The 8,299-nt window shown below is 42.4% G+C and overlaps 1 protein-coding gene across 1 annotated transcript in view; it reads right to left on the bottom strand.

The window, feature by feature from the left end:
* The window catches only part of LOC139000038 (zinc finger protein 93-like), a 162,604-nt gene that overhangs the window by 79,453 nt on the left and 74,852 nt on the right, over positions 1-8,299 (bottom strand). The gene's annotated exons all lie outside the window — the stretch shown is intronic.

Genomic DNA, 8,299 nt, shown 5'->3' with positions numbered 1-8,299 from the left:
CAGCGGGTCCAGGGGTCCCCAAAGGTGTGGACGGAGTCGGCGAAGAAGGAATGACACGAAGACAGCCTTCAGTTGATCAGCAGCCTAGTCAGGACCTCTAGCCAGGATCTCCAGCCAAAGTTCTGGTCGGAGTTCTGGTTAGGAACTGATCAGGATCTGATGAGGATCTGATGAGGAGCTGATGAGGAGCTGATGAGGAGCTGATGAGGAGCTGATGAGGAGCTGATCTTTATTGTCTTGTTACATCCATATTTATACCAGCCAATTTTAATCCTGTCAATTTCTATTACAAAGGTTAGGGTGTTTCTTATCTCCATTCCAGGGAGTAAAGATTATGTAGCTTAACTACCCGCCTGGCACTTAATTAAGGGGTTGTATCCCCTCCCTAACCTCAGGGAAAGATCCCCACCTGGGGAAACAACCATTCTCGGAGAGGTGACCTTGGTTAAAACACATGGCGCTAAAGGGAGCAAACATATTAAGAACAGTATGCCATATATGCCAGGTCCCTTGAAACAGCAAGGATGGACCGGCTCCCGGCAAATTCCCCCTTTTTTATTTTTTAAATGATAGCGCATGTAAATTAGCGGCCACCTCTCGGATTGGGTTGTTTAAGACTCGGAAGAAGACTGGCAAGCAATGACAGTGAGCATAGCTATAAACATAGTGGATGGAGCGCACAAGGAGCCTTGTTCCTGTAGAAGGTTGCTGGCCTCTTTAGTCAAGGGATTTCAGCTGTCCTCAAGTTGGTGGTTTGGTTGTCCTTGTTGATCTGGCTAGCGGGCAGCGTCATTGCGATGGGCTTCCCAAAGCGTCAGTGAGTTGAAGGGTTGCATCAAAGGGTCCATCAGGGCCGTGCTTGATGGTGGTGTCGGTGTCCGGGGAGGAGTCAGCTGTGCTCTCTGGGTCGGACAATATGGATGATACCGGGGAGGAGGAGGATGAGGAGGAGACGGAGGGTGGTGTGACATAAAGGTCAGATTAGACAGTCTGGAATCCACATAGATGAGTCTGCATCCTATGGAAATATACAAGCAACTCCTCTCTCCCAGGTTAAAAGTACATCAGGCCCCTTTCAGGCTCCAGTAAGTAAGTGTTTCTATTTGACGAAATAAGTGAGTTTCTGCTAAATGAAAGTTTCTTTTGCTGATTTACTCAGAGTCCTCGGACTTGGCTGAGAGAGTAGCTTCCACTTCTTGATTTTCTACCATCTGTTGGGCCTCAGTTGTTAACTTCTTCAGCTGACCCCATGTTGGCACCTCAGTCCCTTGCATAGCCTTTCTTTTCTTCTTTTTTCCACTTTTCTGTCATCGGGGCAACTCTAAGTCTTTGGAACGATGGGACAAGGAGCTTCTCTGGGTCCATTGTGGTGACGCACATAATGCATTTACTCAATCCAAGGAAAGCATTTAAAAAGAAAAACCCCAAATGCTCTCTTGTATCCATTTTAAGAGTAGGATTGGCGCTTTTCGCTATTACCTGAGTCCTGATCTATCACCCCAGGGAGAGCTTTCCAATCCTGCACTTTTCCGGGGTGGAAAGGCTGCAGTGGGGTTAAGGATAAGGCTCCTTGGGCCTATCTTCTCCCATGCCTCTACATTTACCTTTCCGGCACCTTTCCTTCCTCAGAAAAGCATGGATATACTTCTTGTATAAAACATTCCATCTGACTGGGAGTAACCTTAACTCCTCTGCTAGCAAGCATATTTGTTAAAAGATCAATACAGAGTCTTCTTTCTTTGGGCTCAGTATGGCATATCTTCTCAATCTAAGGATCAATACAGAGTCTTCTTTCTTGGACTCAGTATGGCACATCTTCTCAATCTAAGTTCTGTACTATCCACCTTCTTACCCTACTTATCCTCTATAGGGGGGTCTGTAGCACCCTGGTGGAGTCCTATCCGTCCCGAATGTGGGGGTTCTCAATGGGGGTGAGGGGCTTACCTAGGGGAATCCTGTTCCAGGGGTTCCCAAAGGTGTGGACGGAGTCAGTGAAGACTATCCACCCTCTTTCTACGGTGGAGTCCTATCCGTCCCGAGAGTGGGGCTTACCTAAGGGTCCCTGTTTGGGCGCAAATTGCTGGGGTCCAATCCCAGCGGGTCCAGGGGTCCCCAAAGGTGTGGACGGAGTCGGCGAAGAAGGAATGACACGAAGACAGCCTTCAGTTGATCAGCAGCCTAGTCAGGACCTCTAGCCAGGATCTCCAGCCAAAGTTCTGGTCGGAGTTCTGGTTAGGAACTGATCAGGATCTGATGAGGATCTGATGAGGAGCTGATGAGGAGCTGATCTTTATTGTCTTGTTACATCCATATTTATACCAGCCAATTTTAATCCTGTCAATTTCTATTACAAAGGTTAGGGTGTTTCTTATCTCCATTCCAGGGAGTAAAGATTATGTAGCTTAACTACCCGCCTGGCACTTAATTAAGGGGTTGTATCCCCTCCCTAACCTCAGGGAAACAACCTTTCTCGGAGAGGTGACCTTGGTTAAAACACATGGCGATAAAGGGAGCAAACATATTAAGAACAGTATGCCATATATGCCAGGTCCCTTGAAACAGCAAGGATGGACCGGCTCCCGGCAATCCATCATATTGAGAAACAGGTTTATGTATTCTTCAAGGGATAAAAATTTTCTAGTTGTAAGTTGTGGTCTGTGAAGTCTTTGTGTTCCTGGAATTCATTTTTAAATGAATATTTTATCTTTAGTCGTCCCTATAGCCTAGTTAATGGGACATTGATATCAATGTAGAATATATCCTGTAGTTTTCCTGTTATTTTGAAAAGAATTGAAAATCAACAATATTTAAAATAGACTTATAAGAATAATAACTTATCATTTCACTTAGACCCATCACCATTTTTTATTTTTATTATTTTCCAGTATTTTCATGAATATAGGTATCCATTTCAGAATTATAAATCTTTATTTACCTTAAAGATAAGACCTGGCCCTAACTGGTTTGGCTCAGTGGATAGAGCGTCGGTCCGCTGTTGTGGACCAGCATTTGCGAGAATAAGACCACCGACTCCAATTAGGTCTTAAGCAGCAAGCGAGGATTTATTGAGCTGGCCAGCGACTGCCACAGGTGTCTCCACACAGGGAGCTCTCCTCCTGCAGCAGCCCCTACCTTGGTGCTGGGAAAGCTTTTATTCACAGAAACCACAAATGTCCTTGATTACAGTTGCAAGGGTCTAATCAGGGCCTTGATGCGCAGATGTCAGGAAGTTGGAAACTTGGTGTTATGTCTGGTTACCCGTCCTTAACCACATCCTTGATCTCTTGTCACTTTACAGAGAACTCTAACTGGGGCACGGCTGGGGAACGGATTTGAAAATTTTATACTGACATTCAATTCATCACACTCCCTACTGGTCTTAGGAGACGAATTCAGAGCCTGGATTCGTCGCTAGTATCCACTAGCTGAGAGTACTGGGTATGCAGGACCATGAGTTTGACAGCTTGGATTCGGTCTTGGATAAAATTGAGGAGACACCTGAGCAGGCAGGGTCCGAAAGAAAGAAAAGAGAAAGCGCACGTTTCAAATATGTTTAATTTTACAATGCTTGTGGGTATACAATATTTTTTGTTGTTCCATTGTCTGTGCAGATAGAGATTGTCTGGTTTGCCAACTCTAGAACACGCAACATATAATTGTCCATGTGAGAAGCAATCCGTGTCTAGATCTAAACCGCACAATTCTAAAGATTGGCCCTGAGCTTTGTGGATGGTGATTGCAAACGCCAATCGAATGGGGAATTGCAATCTCTTAAATTGAAATGGCATATACGTTGGAATCATCGGAATTCGAGGAATGAGGACATCTTCACCTTTGAAAGGTCCTGTCAAGATTGTTGCTTCTATGACTTTGCTCATTAATTTTTTTACTGCAAGCCGCGTGCCGTTGCAAAGCTTTGGCTGGTTGATATTTCCCAACATGATAATTGGAACGCCGATTTTCAATTGCAGTATGTGCAGTGGCATCCCTGGCAGAGTGCATTCAAAAATTCTGTTGAATCATTAACAGCTTCATTTGCTTCCACAACAGTGTCAATGGACTTATATATGACTGAATGATATTGTTAAGTCCATAGATGTCTTTGTTCTTGGCCGCAAGGATAGCTCGTTCACTCAGCCAATTATGATTCTTATAACTGGTTTGAATATTGGGAAATACTTTTTCAACCAATTCTTCTTTTGACGTCACTAAATTGCAGAAGTTATGAGGCAATGAAATTCGTCCTGAGGTCAGATCAACCAGCACCTTTCTGTTCCCATTTTCCACCAATTGATGCGAGAATAACTCAGCTGATCGATCGTTTTGCAGCTGGACACGCATATTTGTAGTTAATTTTATCTACAATTTATAATTGTAAACAGAAACACTGAAATGGAATCGTAACATATTTAGTATAGCGTGTGTTGCTTTTACGTCCAACAGATGGCACTGTTTTTCAAAAAAAGCATGTTTTTACCTGTCACAGGTGTGACAACTATATAATAGTAGATATATAGGTATATAAAAACACACGTGTATTCGAATGCAACATTGTGTCAAAATTTAAAGCAATCAATGAAGAACTTTCAGAGATTTAAGATTTTGAACAAACGAATATTTACATTTTTATTTATATAGATAAAAAAATCTGCGTAGACGGCCTGGCTCAGTAGTTGAACATAGAACTATGAATGAGGAGGTCAGGGATCCATTCCTTGGAAGGGTGCATGCCCCGGTTGAGGGCTCCAGACCCAATGTAAGGTATGCAGGAGGCAGGGGATCCATGATTCTCTCTCACTATTGATGTTTCTATCTCTCTCCCACTCTCCCTTCCCCTCTGCATTCAATAAAGAGTTTTAAAAATTACAAATTTATAAAAAAAAACACGTTAAAATAGTAAAATAAAAATACTTTAAATTTTTCAAAACTCATATTATTTCTGAGAAAACCAGGAGGCTCTGTATTTGAACTAAGCTTTTAGAAATGTCTGTGGTATATACAGATGCATCTGGTTGATGCAAATTCCATCAGCACCATCTTCAGAATTTCCACAGTAAACAGCACAATAAATATTAACTTGTATATTTCAAGTTTAAAATTATTTTGGGTGTAACCAGTAAGCATTTGAAAGCTAGTTTTACTGTTTGCTTTTATGTTCCCATAAGAAAATTAACATCCTTACCACATGTCTCTGCATGAGGCAGTAACATGGAACTCGGCCACAAGCTTTGGTGAGGTGATCACTTTGAGAAGGGGTGTCTATTCACACATGGACTGGAGCCTGCAAGCAGGCTCTGAACTATCAGCCAGGTTGGTCAGTCAGAACTGCTTAGGGGCCCCATCTGGATGGATAACCTGGCAGGTCTATACAAACCAGGAAATAAGAGACTACACGTGCATTGATGTATTAATGTGCACAAATGCGCAGGAACCAATAGGAAAAAACAAGACTGATAGGAGAAACAGCCTTTGCCTCATGTGAACAGCATATGTTAAGGGTCTTATTCTCCTATTCATTAGATACCCTAGGTCTTCTGGTTGAAGCAGTTAAAACATTTATATTGTAAGTGATTAAGATAGGTATATTGTTGTTATTGGCATTTTCAAATTAACTCAATCATAGGAGAGGGCTTTAACTTCCTATTGACATCAATGGGTAGATCTTCCAGAGAAATAAATCATTAAAAAAAAATCTTAAATGAATCATTAGAAAAGACAGTTTTTTTAAATTTATTTAAATTCCTTATTGTTTCAAGTATTACATATCTATCCTTCCTCGCCCCCATCCCCCGACCTCTCCCTGGAATTTTATATGTTTGCCACAGAGAGTATCAACTAGAGTGTCACACAGGAAAACTGGTGTGCTGAAATAATTACTAAAACAGTCAACAGTGGTGGCCCTAGCTGGTTTGGCTCAGTGGAGAGCGTCGGCCTGCGGACTGAAGGGTCCCGGGTTCGATTCTGGTCAAGGGCACATGCCTGGGTTGTAGGCTCAGTTCCCGGGAGGCAGCTGATCAAGATCAATGATTCTCTCTCATCCTTGATGTTTCTGTCTTTCTCTCCTTCTCCCTTCCTCTCTGAAATAAATAAAAATATATTAAAAAAAAAAACAACAGTCAACAGTGACTGCTTAGTCAATAGCACACACTACATTACCCATACATTGTCGAAAAAATAAGTGACAACAGCAAACACATTAATAGCTGTGTGGTATGGATGAACCAAAATCAGACATTTTTGAGGGAAGATTGGCAAAATATATATTTTGGTGGACCACTGAATTGCAGTAATTAGATCATGTGTGCCATGTGAAAAAAAAAAAAGTTGAAATCTCTGATTTAGAGCTTTTCACCCCAAAGTGGAGGAAATTGCATTCTGGACAAAATGAAGACAGAATGCCATGTAACCCAAAAGACAGTGGGTACTTCATCTATTTTCCTAATGGCCACGTGGAATAAAAAAAAAAAGATCTTATCTGTGTTTTGTATCAACACACCTCCTCAAAGTTCCTCACTACAGTACCAGAAAACGGAACTATTGTCAAGATGGGATTGAATTCTATGAATGACCTGGATCCCACAGTTTGCCCAGTAACAGAACAAAACATAAAGCCCCGACTAGAGATGTCCCCATCTTTCCTTCCTTGCAAATTGAGAAACCTATAAAGACTAGAGGCCCGGTGCACAACATCCATGAACTGGGGGTGAGGGGTCCTTCGGCCCAGCCTGTGGACTCTTGCAGTTTGGGACCCTTGGGGGATGTCCACCTACCAGCTTATGCCCGCTCCCCAGATGAATCCTAGACACAAAATATCAGCACATACATATACATATGAATGCTCCATGGGTATGTCAGAAAATAGAGTACAAGGATTTTGAACATCTTGTTTCTTTTTTTTCCCTAAATATTTTATTTATTTATTTATTTTTATTGCTTAAAGTCTTACAAAGGTTATTACATATGTCTCCTTTTTCCCCCCACCCTTGACAATCCCCTGGCCTCCCCTACCCCCTGGTGTCTTATGTCCATTAGTTATGTTTATATGCATGCATACAAGTCCTTTGGTTGATCTCTTACCCCTCCTCCTGCTCCCCCACCCTCCCCGGCCTTCCCGCTGTAGTTTGACAGACTGTTCGAGGCAGCTCTGCCTCTGTATCTATTTTTGTTCATAAGTTTATAATGGTCTTTATTATCCATGAATGAGTGAGGTCATGTGGTAGTTTTCCTTCATTGACTGGCTTATTTCACTAAGCATAATGCTCTCCAGTTCCATCCATGCCGTTGCAAATGTTAAGAGTTCTGTTGAGACCCTCTCCCAAAAGGTCCTGCAGGGTAGGAGGTGGCGTGGGATTAAAGCACCAGAGACCAGGGTTAGGAGGACTGGCACAAGGCACCAGCAACTTTATTTTTTACACACACTGTTTTATAGCTAAGCTGTGGCTGGTCATGCTTCATAGATTACTGTTAGGGCTTGGCCTCTCATGGGGAAGTAGCAGATCGTTACAGGCTGGGCAAGAATGGGAAAGCTTTGTCTAGTTCCATCTATGTTTGAAAGTTGCTATGACAAACAGTTGCTATGACAAAATGTCTGCTTGCCTAGATCACAAGAACTGGGGTGCAAGCCAAGTTCATGTCCTTTACATGACTTGGAGTGGGGTCAGGCCTTTCCTGTAGCTCCACGGCCTCTTACAGAGTTCCTTCTTTTTTACAGCAGCATAGTATTCCATTGTGTAGATGTACCACAGTTTTCTAATCCATTCATCTACTGACGGGCACTTAAGCTGTTCCCAGATCTTAGCTATGGTGAATTGTGCTGCTATGAACATACGGGTGCGAACATCTTGTTTCTGTATTCATTTTGTCAGTCCTTTGGGTGTCACATGGATGGGAACTGATGAATGTGGAGAGAATGATTTCTCTTTACATTTGTACTGTTCCTCAAATTTCTACCACCTTGTAGAAATTCAGCACTAGACACTGAGAATAAATGGAGGGCTTTCATTTTAATCTCGGCTATCCTGCTGTCCCTGGACCTTAGAGTGAAGGCTTGGAAAACACTCCAGGGACAGATAATGCCAATGGACACACCTCTGGTCATGCTGTCATTATACAAAATACTTTTGCATCCAAAATAATAAAAGGTTTCAACTGCAAATCTGCCATGGTCTCTGGGGTTCCTCTAGAAAGAACGACCAGCATTGGCCTACATTCAAGAAAGAGAGAATAAAACCTGTATACCATGGGGTAATTCCATCCCAATAAAGAAGTTAATTAGGTAACACTCAGAAATTCTTTTTTT

This window comes from Myotis yumanensis, unplaced genomic scaffold, assembly GCF_028538775.1.
Source record: "Myotis yumanensis isolate MYYU_CA2020_CCGP unplaced genomic scaffold, mMyoYum1.0.hap1 SCAF_23, whole genome shotgun sequence".
Classification (NCBI taxonomy): domain Eukaryota; kingdom Metazoa; phylum Chordata; class Mammalia; order Chiroptera; family Vespertilionidae; genus Myotis; species Myotis yumanensis.
The sequence above is the reverse complement of the archived record's forward strand: the minus strand, read 5'-3'. Positions and strand labels throughout refer to the sequence as shown.